Source organism: Rhinolophus sinicus, chromosome 14, assembly GCF_057876585.1.
Source record: "Rhinolophus sinicus isolate RSI-liver-muscle chromosome 14, RSI-T2T, whole genome shotgun sequence".
In the NCBI taxonomy this organism is placed as follows: domain Eukaryota; kingdom Metazoa; phylum Chordata; class Mammalia; order Chiroptera; family Rhinolophidae; genus Rhinolophus; species Rhinolophus sinicus.
This window is the reverse complement of record NC_142514.1, coordinates 87,011,056-87,023,133: the sequence shown is the minus strand read 5'-3', so window position 1 is coordinate 87,023,133 and position 12,078 is coordinate 87,011,056. Positions and strand designations below refer to the sequence as shown.

The 12,078-nt window shown below is 35.7% G+C and overlaps 1 pseudogene; it reads right to left on the bottom strand.

Moving 5' to 3' along the window:
• Positions 1–1,456: 1,456 nt before the first annotated feature.
• On the bottom strand, positions 1,457–11,558 carry LOC109454607 (nucleolin pseudogene; annotated as a pseudogene).
• Positions 11,559–12,078: the final 520 nt, after the last annotated feature.

The window sequence follows — 12,078 nt, the reverse complement described above, 5'->3', positions numbered from 1 at the left end:
GGCTCCAAGGTACATCTGAGGAAATATATAAGACAAGCCTCAGTTGACAGTATAATGATTATTATTTCATCATTTGGTCATTTGTCATTGGTCATTTCTCGTCATTCTAACATTTTGAGGACCTCCAGCAACATGCAGCTTACAACACCAGGGGATGTCCTGACTTCCAGCTGCGAACCTGGTGAGGACTGGCTGGTTCCTGGCCCCTCCAGTGTTGTTCCCCATGGTTAGCCTTCTAGAGAACTTGTTAGCATCTAGAAAACTTGCGTGTAGCTTGCAGCTTACAGCATCAGAAGGCGTCCTAACTTCCAACAACAAAAACGACGACAGCAGCAACAATATTCTTCAGATTGTTAACGCCTTGAAAACTTATATGCAGCTTGCAGCTTATAGCATCAGAAGATTCCTTGACTTCTAACAACAACAACAACAACAACAACAACAGCATTCTTGGAAACTAGCAAGCAGCGCTATGGGAGACGCCTGAATTTCTCTCAGCTGCAGATCTGACAAAGGTTTTGATTTATGACTCTTCCAGTGCTGTTCTCCCCCAGTTTGGTGAGCTTTTGACATCTACTGTAATAGTTACTATCCTATAGAGCTTATTACTGCTTTTGGATACTTCTTACTGATGTTATTTGTGTACTTTTTTAAAAAAATATTTTATTGGGGAAGGGGAACAGGACTTTATTGGGGAACGGTGTGTACTTCCAGGACTTTTTTCAAAGTCAAGTTGTTGTCCTTTCAATCTTAGTTGTGGAGGGTGCAACTAGGTACAGTTGCTGTTGTTAGCTGCAGGGGGCGCAGGCCACCATCCCTTGCGGGAGTCGAACTGGCAACCTTGTGGCTGAGAGGACGCGCTCCAACCAACTGAGCCATTCAGGAGCTCAGCTGCAGCTCAGCTCAAAGTGCTGTGTTCAATCTTAGTGGCAAGGGGCAATGCCCACAATCCATTATGGGACTCGAGGAATTAACTAGCAACCTTGTGGTCGAGAGCCCACTGGCCCATGTGGGAATCGAACTGGCAGCCTTCGGAGTTAGGAGCATGGAGCTCTAACCGCCTGAGCCACCAGGCCGGCTCCTGTTATTTGTGTATTTAGCCAAGTGATTTTTGATCAATAGTAAACATATATTGGGATCTCTTAAACTTATATGTATATGTACTCCTTTGAAGTGACATTGTTATCAATGTATATAGTTTAGTCTTAACCACCTTTATTTTCTGTCATTAGCACATTCTATTAATTGCCTTTGTCTTTTGCTATTGCATATTGCTAAATAAATTCATTAGATATTGCTAAATAAATTCATCAGCCCCACTCTAGCATGTGTCCCTCCTCCTTCTTTTTTTTCCCTGCTCATCATTACAAAGGTTCTGTCATTGATCAGGTAACAGAGTAAAAACCTCAGAGTCTTTTCTTTCAAATGGAAGAGGGAAAGACAGGGATAGAAGAAACTATTCAAATTTCATCTTCTTTCCTTGTGGTTTGTGGTCTCCTCCTCTTCCTCTGCCTCCTCGGAAGTCTCCTTGTCCTTCCAAAGCCTCCCTGGCCTCTGCCACCAAAGCCACCTCAGTCTTCCCTGCCACTACCTTGGCTCCAAATTCACCTCTGCCTCCACCACGAACCCTAAAACCACCTTCACCCTTAAGCTTGGCCCAGTCCGAAGTAACTGTTTCCGTCCATTTCACCATTTTCCATGGCCTCCGTGGTGGCTGTGGCATCTTCCCCCACTGCTGAACTCTACAAAACCAAACCCTTTGGAAGGTCCAGTCACCCAGTAGGTGACTATCCTTGCCAGGACAGAGCCAGCCATCAAATGACTCCTGTAAGGTCACTTCTGTAGTCTCTTCAGACAGACCTCTGACAAACAGTTCTGGAGGGCTGACTTCTTGCATTAGGTGATCCTCTAGGTCTTGCAGCTGTAGCCTGATTGCTCTGCCCTCAATTTCTCTTTTATTATGTGAATTTAAAGCTTTAGCATCTTCAAATGAAACAAGTTCTATAAATGCATACCCTTTAGATTTGCCAGTTTGGTTCTGGGGCACTTTGATCAAAGGTGCCATCTCAAATACTTACTGAAGAGTGTCTTCCGCACTGCAGGAGGGGTTGCTTGAAACCACAGTTTTTGATTCACCACTCCACGTGCTATTCTTTCCACATCTATAACCTTGACTTTGACCTTTCTCTCCGGTATAGTACAGGAAAATGGTCTGCCAATCTATCTCTGCTCTCTGCTTTTCTTTCAACGTTTTTTTCTGCATCAGTTTGCCTTAAATTCAATATAAGCAATCCTTTTAGTCTTTCCATTCTTGCTGATTTATCGGATCTCCATAGCATCTTCAAAAGGCACTTCTTTTAATTCCCTTGAGTAACGTTATCAAGTAGAATTTTAGCCAAAAGTGTTCTTGCATCTCGATCATTTTTATTGTCGTTTCCCTTTGGTTTTTCTAGTTTAATTTCATTGCCAAAGATTTTTAAACCAGTGAATTCCAAGGCTTTCGGTGGGTCTTCAGCAAATTCAAAACCCACAGAGCCAAACTTCTTAGACGGACCAATTCTGACACCCACAACAGCAAGGTCATTTTTAGCAAAAGTGTCACTGATACCAGTTTTTAATTCAGGAGCAGATTTGTTGAAGTTCAGGTTTCCAACAAAGAGATGGAGAGATGTCGTTCGTTCTGTGGCTTCTACTTTCTGTTTCTTGGCTTCAGGAGCTGCTTTCTTTTTGGCCATTTCCTTCTTTCATTTCCGAGGTGCTTCTTTGACAGGCTCTTCCTCCTCTTCATCTTCCTCATCATCATCTTCCTCATCTTCCTCATCGTCTTCGTCATCATCCTCTTTATCTTTGTCCTCAGTGGTGCTCTTGAACTTCACAGGAACAGCTTAGCTTTTGCAGGAGCCTTCTCGCCTTTGGCTGCTGTCATCTCCATAGATTCTTCTTCAGCGTCATCTTCTTCATCGTCCTGATCCTTCTCATCATCTTCCTCCTGGTCATCTTCCTCCTCATCATCTTCACCGTAAGCAGGAGCAGCAGCAGCGTCTGCTTTCATCAACGCTGGCTCAAATTCTTCCTCATCTTCATCTCCATCCTCCTCCTCACTGTCATCACCTCCCTAGCCACTACCTTCCTTCTGCCATTCTTGCCCATTCTCTGCTCCCTCGACTGGGGTGCGGTGGTTGCTATCAATGTTTGCTGGCTGTGGCTCCCATCTTGCCAGGTGTGCCACCGCTTTGGCTGGTGTCACTGTTGCCTTTTGCCAGGGGTGACAACTGCTTTCTTGGTTGGCGTGGCAACTGCCACCTTTTTTGTTAGGGAAACTATCACCTTATTTGCTGGATGTTTTTAATATTTAAATTGAAATTTTAATTACTCTTTCCCTTCAGTCTTTCTTTTTATTTATTTTTTTCTTAAATAGCTTTTTTGAAGTTATGTATTTACTACTAGGTATTACTTTAGCTGCATTCTGCAGTTTTCAATTACCATTTTCATTATTTGGTTTTATTTATTTTAAGTTTGAAATGTTTTATAATTTCCACTATTTTCTTTTTCAATGAGTTATTTAAACATCATTTTAAATTTCCAATATATGGGGAACTTTGTTTTTTCATTGCTGAATTCTATTTTATGTTTCTTTGTCTGAGAATATGATCTTTATGATTTAAAAAAAGTCTTAATTTATGACCTACTGTATGGGTCACATGTTTTGTAAATGCTCTGTGTGGGCTTGATAATAATGCATATTTTTCATGGTTAGTTCAGAATTTACTTAAACATAAATTATATATACATATTTTTATCACAGACATTAATTTATCAATATTCATAATTTTATTCATAAATCCTTTATATTAATATTTTTTCTCTGCTCCTGAGAGGAATGTATTAAAATATTCCACTATAATATTGTTATTGTGATTTTTTTCTCTTATAAGTCTGTCAGTTTCTGCTTTACACTTTTCAAAGTTATGTTGTTAAATGCATAAACTATGTAGTATTACTTATTTTGCATTAATGTTTTCTTAACCTTAAGTTACATTTAAGTGATTTTATAATATAGTTACACAAGATATTAGAATTAATAAGTAGCTTTAGTTAATTAGAATTAATTATGTGTTCTCTGGTGAGTCCTTTTCTATTCCTTCATTTTTAGTTTAGAGTAGGGTTTTAATCATTTAGACAATCTGGTCATCTGTTATTAGATGGCTTTCCTTTGTTCACATTAATCCTGATTACTGATGTATTTGGATTTCTAGCACTTCATATTTTCTTTGCCTTTCCCCCCTCCTTTTTCTGACTTATATTGATGTGATAAAGTTTTCTACAGTTCCTTTTTTCCTCATCTTATAACAGTTTAAAGCTATTGGCAGCATCTGTATTGATTTTTATTTTTATTTTGTTTATTGTTTATGTTTATTGCTGATCCTTAATTCTAACACATATACTTAATTATAAAATCTTTTAACAAATTCAAAAATTATTTAATAGTTCTTATCACCTCTGAAACACAAAACAGAACCTTAGCTTCTTTTGTTTATCCATTAAACAACCTCTCCCCATTTTGTACTGCTATTTAGAGCTTTTCCTAATATTAAAAAGTATAAGCAAATACCATGATTTTGTATTAGAGTATATTACTAATCATACTTACTAGCTGATTGTATCAAGATTTGTGCCCAACTTTATTTCTTACATCCATTTCTTCCTCTGGAGTATATATTAGTAATGAAGATTGTGGTTGGTAGCTCTCTTTTTATATGTCTAAAATGACTTATTTGGGGCTCATTCTTGAATAAGATTTATATATAAAACCTATGCTGACTTTTATCAGCATTTAAAGATGCTATTCTATTGTTTTTCTGGCATCTGTTATAATGCTGACAAGAAATCAAATTGACATTTCTTTGTAGTTTATTTTTTTCTTTCATAGCATTTAAGATTTTGCTTTTTCTCTTATTTTTCCATAGTTTCACTACAATATATCTAGGAGTAGGTTTATTTTTGTTTATCTTCCTTGACACTCTGTACTTCAGAACCAAGGACTAATATCTTTCTTTTATCCTGGAAAATTATCACCTACTATTTCTTCAAAATTTACTATTTCTATCTCTTTGTGCCATACTCCAGGAAAATCATTCAGTACCATTGCTCAACTTATAAATCCTTTTTCTTCATTGTATCCAGTCTATAATATACTTTGCCATTTGAATTCTCCAATTTGAAAATTTCCTGTCTGAAATGTCTTTATTTTTCATTTTCAAAACATCTGTTTCTTCCTATATTTTAAAAAAATTCTATCATTTTTCTCTTAAGTGGATATTAATCCTTCATTCATCTCTTTAAATGTCCTAAATATATTGAAATCTTTGTTATACTATGAATATTATTTTTTTGCTGTGAGTAATATTTTGATTATATTGATTAAATCATTGACTTCCTTTGTATTAAAATTCTCCATCATGTGTTTTGATGTTTTGGTTTGTAGACCTATTTTGAATGAAAGGTTAATTGTGTCATTTGTTGTCTCTTTCTTTCTCCTTATTCTTTCATAAGTAGTATGATGCTTCTTTTCGGCCTCTCCAGCCTTAGAAATGGAGGAAATTCTGTAATGCATATCTGATAACATGGATGAATCTTGAGGCCGTTTTGCTAGATGAAATAAACCAGTCACAGAAGGATAAAAACTGCATAATTCCACTTAAATGAGGTATCTTAAATAGTCAAATACATAGAATCAAAGAGTAGAATTGTGGTTTCCAAGGGTTGAGGCAGAGGGGGAAATGGGGATTTGCTATTCAATCAGAATAACGTTTCAGTCAAGCAAGATAAATGTTTTTGAGATCTGCTGTACAATACTGCAACTATAGTTAACAATACTATGCTGTATACTTAAAATTTTGTAAGAGGTCATATCTCATGTTAAGTATTCTTATTAGCACATTAAAATAAAATTAAAAATATATATTTATCTTGCAAAGTAGTTCTATAAAATGAGATTAACAGACAGTTCCTGGTCCATAGTATTACTAAATAAATGTTTGTTTCATTTTTTTAAATTAAAAAACCCCAAAAATCTAAAAACAGCCTTGCCACACCTTGTACCTCAAGTAATGTCACCTTGTTGGCTGAAGTTGTACCTATTTTCCAAATCTGACAAGCACAGTGCATGAGAGCTACTTATATTTCTTCTACTTAGGTCTTCATTTATGGGAGAAAAAATTTTTTGACATTAGACCTTCCCAAAAGGCAAAACATCAAAGTCTAGTACCAACTCCATTAAAAAATTCTTAGCAACATTTATATTAATAGTTCCATTTCCAGTTTCCACAGAATTTTCTATGTACTAATGTCTGATTTTTCTCGATAAATCTATTTTAAATTTCAAACATGGCATCATCATTGTTTCTCCAGCACTGCTCATGGTCAGAGCTGAACTATTCCTGTTTCCTGAGTACTTTTTTTTTCAAGTGTATGTCTTTATGTAATCCAATCAAATTTTGGCAATGAGGACCTTAACTCCATCAGACTTATGCATAAATCTGATTCTCTTAGATGTCCTATATTTTCCCCTTTCTTTACCTTTTCTCCTCCTGGTTATCCTAAGATATGTCTAGTTTTACTAAAAGTCAATTTTCCACAAACTTCTGAGTACAGTGTAGCCTGGCCAAGATGGCAGCCACTTCCGAACTCAATGTTTTTCATATTAATTACATTTAATCATACTTAGTTTCATGACATTGAAATAAGCAAAGGAGGAGAAAAGAACCCCAGGATTAATTTTGGGAGTATAGTACAGTAGTCCTCCCTTATCCATGGTTTCCAGAATTTTAGTTGTCCATAGCCAATTGCAGTCCAAAAATATTAAATGGAAAATTCCAGAAATAAATAATTCATAAGTTTTAAATTGTGTGCTGTTGTGAGTAGCATGATAAAATCTCACACTGTCCCACTCCATCCCCGCCTGAGACATGAATCACCCTTTATCCAGTGTCTCCATGCTGTGTACGCTCCCTCCCCGTTTGTTACTTAGTAGCCTTTTGGGATATCAAAAAGTCGTATCTCAGTGCTTGTGTTCAATAGTCTTTATTTTACCTATGATTTCTCATTCACCTTACTTCATCTAGTCATGCAGGCATTTTATCACCTCACATCATCACAAGAAGAAAGATAAGCGCAGTACAAAATATTTTGAGAGCGAGATGGCATATACATAACTTTTGTTACAGTATATTGCTATACTTATTCTATTTTATTATTAGTTATTGTTGTTAATCAGTTACAGTGCCTAATTTATAAATTAAACTTTATCATATTTATGTATGGATAGGAAAAAAAAAACAGCATACATAAGGTTCAGGACTATCCACGATTTCAGGCATCCACTGGGAATGTTGGAATATATTCCTTGCAGATAAGGTCGGGACTACTCTACATTATGGTTCTAAAGAAACAGCAGTAGTATTGTTTTTTTTAGAAAAAAAATTTAAAAATTGCCTTAACTCATTCAAAAGTTCTAACAAGTTCTCTTGTGATATCTGTTTGATATAAAAAAGATGATGAGTTGTAGTCCCAGGCAACCATAAATGTTGATGGTTGATCTTGTATTTTTGGCTTCACTATAAGAAGACCAAAGTGATTGTCAATGCAAAGATAACCAAAATGGTTAGATATGTGGTCAATTCTAAAAGATGCTGTGCTGAGGACTGAAAATCGAGAGAGGAACTTTAGTAGATTATTGTGTCATTGAGAATAAATGATGAGCACAAATGCACCTAAAGTAGTCTCACGAATGTGTCTCACTTTTCAGTTCTGTTTTTGTTATCCTTTTGGGCTGCTATCACAAAAATACCATAAATGAGGTGATTTATAAACAACAGATATTTTCTTCTCACAATTCTTGAGGCTGTAAATTCAAGATCAGGGTGCCAGCATGGTTGGGTTCTGGTGAGAATCCTCTTCCAGTCTGCAGCAGATTTGTATCCTCACATGGTAGAGTGCAGAGAGAGAAAGCAAGCTCTCTTGTGACTCTTATAAGTCCTATTCATGGGTGCTCCAGTCTCATGAACTCATATAATCTTAATTGCCTCCCACCTCCTAACACCATCACATTGGAGGGCTGGGTTTCAGCATATAAAGTTTGGAGGACAAAAACATTCAGTCCTTAACAGTGTTGTAAAAGTTTTTAAGAAAGATGTTATAGGATACAATGCTCCGCACAGAATGATTAGATAGGAAGAGTGAAAACTACAAGTTCTTTGAGGCTCATTCATGTCAATCTTTGCTCCTTCAGTGTAGAGACAAAGAGCTAGGATATAGTAATCGTTTATAATGACTGAAAGGTAGGTTCCCAGGAATGGAATGGTATTTTGACATTGCCGTGCTCCTCTGAATTTCTAGCATAACAGAAAAATTATTCTTGGCCAGGCACTTGAATTTCTTTGACAAGCTCATAGCCTTCTGACAAGTTAAAAACATATTCTTGCATATTTGATATCCTGACCTTTGAAATTTTATTTCTCCTACTAAAATATTAAATGATACTATATTTCATTTGATCTAATTGAATATAGCAAAAGATTTTCCTAAATATATGTAAGAAATAAAACTTTTCTCTGAACATTATATTGCTCTACTGACTTAAAAAGCCACTCAGGAATGTGAGTATTATAGACTCTTTTCTGGAGATATTTTATGAGTACCAAAGAGATGAAAATGATTAACATTTCCTCTTGGTTTCTGCTATTTCTGCAGCTGTCTTGGATCCTGAGAACAACCATACTGTTGAATCTAGCTACTAAAAAGTAAAAAAATACATCATAAACTTGCCCAGAAAAACTTTTTAATCTATTGCTACTCTTCTTTTCTATTTTCTTTCCTTCCTTTTAAGAAAACAAAAATACTTTGGAACAAATTGATTTTATTAGCTAACACATTGATCATACCCTTAGCCTAGGGTTAGAGGATAACTTTAAAAACAATATTAACTAAGGCAATCATCTAATTTTACTTAAATAAAACTGAAAATGTACACCCGACAAAATCATCCGTGAGACTACTTTAGGTGTATTTGTGCTTGTACTTTATTCTCAATGACACAGTAATCTACTAAAGTTCCTCTCTCGATTTTTCTCTTTGCAATCTGGAAGAACAGATTCACCAGTGATTGTGCTCATTTATAAAAGCATCCAAAACAAAATTGAACCCCAAGGCTGATAAGCTATAAAGATGCTGATCAGATCTGAGCAGAATGGACCATGCTTTGGGGCTCGCTCAGCTAAAGATGGTTCTAGAAGACTGATGGCTTTATATTCACAATTACAAACACCACAGCTCTGTCAGATGAATGGAAACTCATGAAATATTGGGCCAGCCCTTTATTAAGTAAAGAATGACATTTTGTAAAATACTTCCTAAGATTTAGTAATTTTTGAAGGTAATTATATTCCCAACATTCTTTGGTAGAAGACATAAATGATACTACAAGAGAGAACAATCCAATAGTGTATACAGGCATAGTTCTACAAAACAAAGATTAATTGATTTTTTAATGGCTCAAGCTAAATGGAATGAACCTTGTCAAATTTATATAATTGTTATCCATAAGAAGTAGAAGTCATAATCGATAAGAAATTAGAGATGTTTGTTCTTTCAGAGTTCCTAACCAAAGAGAGTTTGAATATAAGAAAACAACTTGAAATTATTGTGTTTTCCAAAAATGCAGATAGCTAAAAAATGTAGTTATACTGAGGCAGTATATTAAAAACAATATTGACTTTCAATTTGAGGTTAATGCACATTTATCAGGGATATTGTTAGTCCACAGGATGAGGTTTAGATAGATTTGCTCTTAGTTATTATGTCCTAGAAAGCCTCTATGACTTTTCAGATTAATATTTTGTAACATGACTTTGAATTTGCTTTTCTGAAAATACTTTTTGCCAAATTAGTTTTATTCCTTTTTTTAATTAAAGTTTATTGGAGTGACAATTGTTAGTAAAGTTACATAGATTTCAGGTATACAATTCTGTATTACATCATCTATATATCACATTGTGTGTTCACCACCCAGAGTCAGTTCTCTTTCCATCACCATATGTTTGATCCCCTTCACCCTTATCAACCAACCCCCTATTCCCTTATCCTCCGATAACCACTGAACTATTGTCTGTGTCTATGAGTTTTTGTTTCTTCATTTATTTGTCTTGTTCTTTGTTGTTTTCACTTTTATATACCACATATCAGTGAAACCATATAGTTTTCAACTTATTGTGTCTGACTTATTTTGCTTAGCATGATAATCTCAAGATCCATCCATGTCGTTGCAAATGGTACTATTTCATCTCACGGCAGAACAGCATTTCATTGTGTATATATGCCACAACTTCTTCACCCAATCATCTATCGAAGGACACTTTGTTTCCATGTCTTGGCCACTGTAAATAAAGCTGCAGTGAACATTGGAGCACATATATCTTTACGGATAAATGGTTTCAGATTTTTCGGGTAGGTACCCAGGAGAGGGATTGCTGGATATGGATGCCAATTTAAAGTTTCCTGGATTCTCCAGATTTTATTTCATAATTCTACTGGTGAAACAATGATGAAAATTTATTATCATTACCTAGAGTGGCCTCATTTATCTCTTCTGCTCTTAGCTTCTCTATGAAGAACTTTTATGCTCAGTTCCTCCACAGCCACAGAATTTTCATGGTTTCTCCTGGCTTTCCACTAAAATAGACTTACTCGTATCCCTTATTTGCACAGAAATATACATGAATAATAATAGCTTCTTCTTGTAGTAATAAGAAAATGAAGCTAGAATTATCCAGGCCCTTAAACACTGAAATTAGCAAATTTTGATAATCTCAGAGAATAATTTGAATTAAAATGAGGGAAATTAGATACATTGTAGTATATGTCTCAAAACTGTTTTTTTCTGATATGTACAAATTGTTTTATTGATGTGCAAATTTAATTTGAATTAAAATGTCAGAACAAGATATCTAAGACAGACTGGCTGCTAATATTTTCAAGGCCTCAGGCAAGAGTACACAAATGGAAGTCTACACACCCTATTTGTAAATATTTAAAAGTCATAAATCAAACTAACAGACTCTCAAATAAATATGTCCCACCCTCTTACCTTGACAAATATAAGTTAAAACAACTGGCAGGCAAAATTTGAGTTTGAATTCTAGAACCCCTCGAAGCTTGTGCTACAAGTAATGCCCACAAGGGCTGGCCAAGAGCCTGTGGCCTGTAACCGCTGTCCCCTCCTCTGTCCTGTCCTCTTGTTGTGCATTATAAAGCCCTACAGGCGTTTGTGTGGAGATGCCAGCCTGAATTCTGAACACAATTTACACCTCGAACACAACCAGTCTTTTGGCATCGGTTAAGCCTAGGGGTGTACATATTAATGATACAATCACCTTGGTTTAAATGAGGTCAATGGATCCAAAATGTGAGCTCTGGGCCACATGAGGAGGGACTTCCAGGGTACCAGGTACCCTGAACGTGGTCTCGAAGGTGGTTGAGGACACTGAGTAGCGAGGGCCCATTTTGCCATATAGGCGTATTGCCCACAGGAAGGTCATGGCTGGAGAAGATTTTCAAAAGCCCAGGGCCCAGGTCAGGGGCCCCTCTTTCCCAGGTATAAAGATAATATTGATCTAAGTTCTCTATCATTCATTAAGATGCAGGATCTAACTCAAGCAAAATCTAACTGAAACAGGATCTAACTCAAACAAAAATGTCTATACATTTTTATAAAGGATTTTGGGGAAAAAAAAAAATATATATATATCACACACACATACACCCCCCACACACACACACACAATACAGAGGGTGCCAAAAAAATGTATACACATTTTAAGAAAGGAAAAAACTGTATTAAAATTGTAAATTTAGCATATAACAATAACAAAAGATAAACTTAGCATATAATGATAACAAAAGATGAATACAAATCATGTGTATACATGTTTTTGGCACCCCCAGTATATATACAATGAAATAGAAACAAAAATAACCAGCATTTAATTGGTGGGAAAATTGGGAGTTATTTAGCCAATTTGA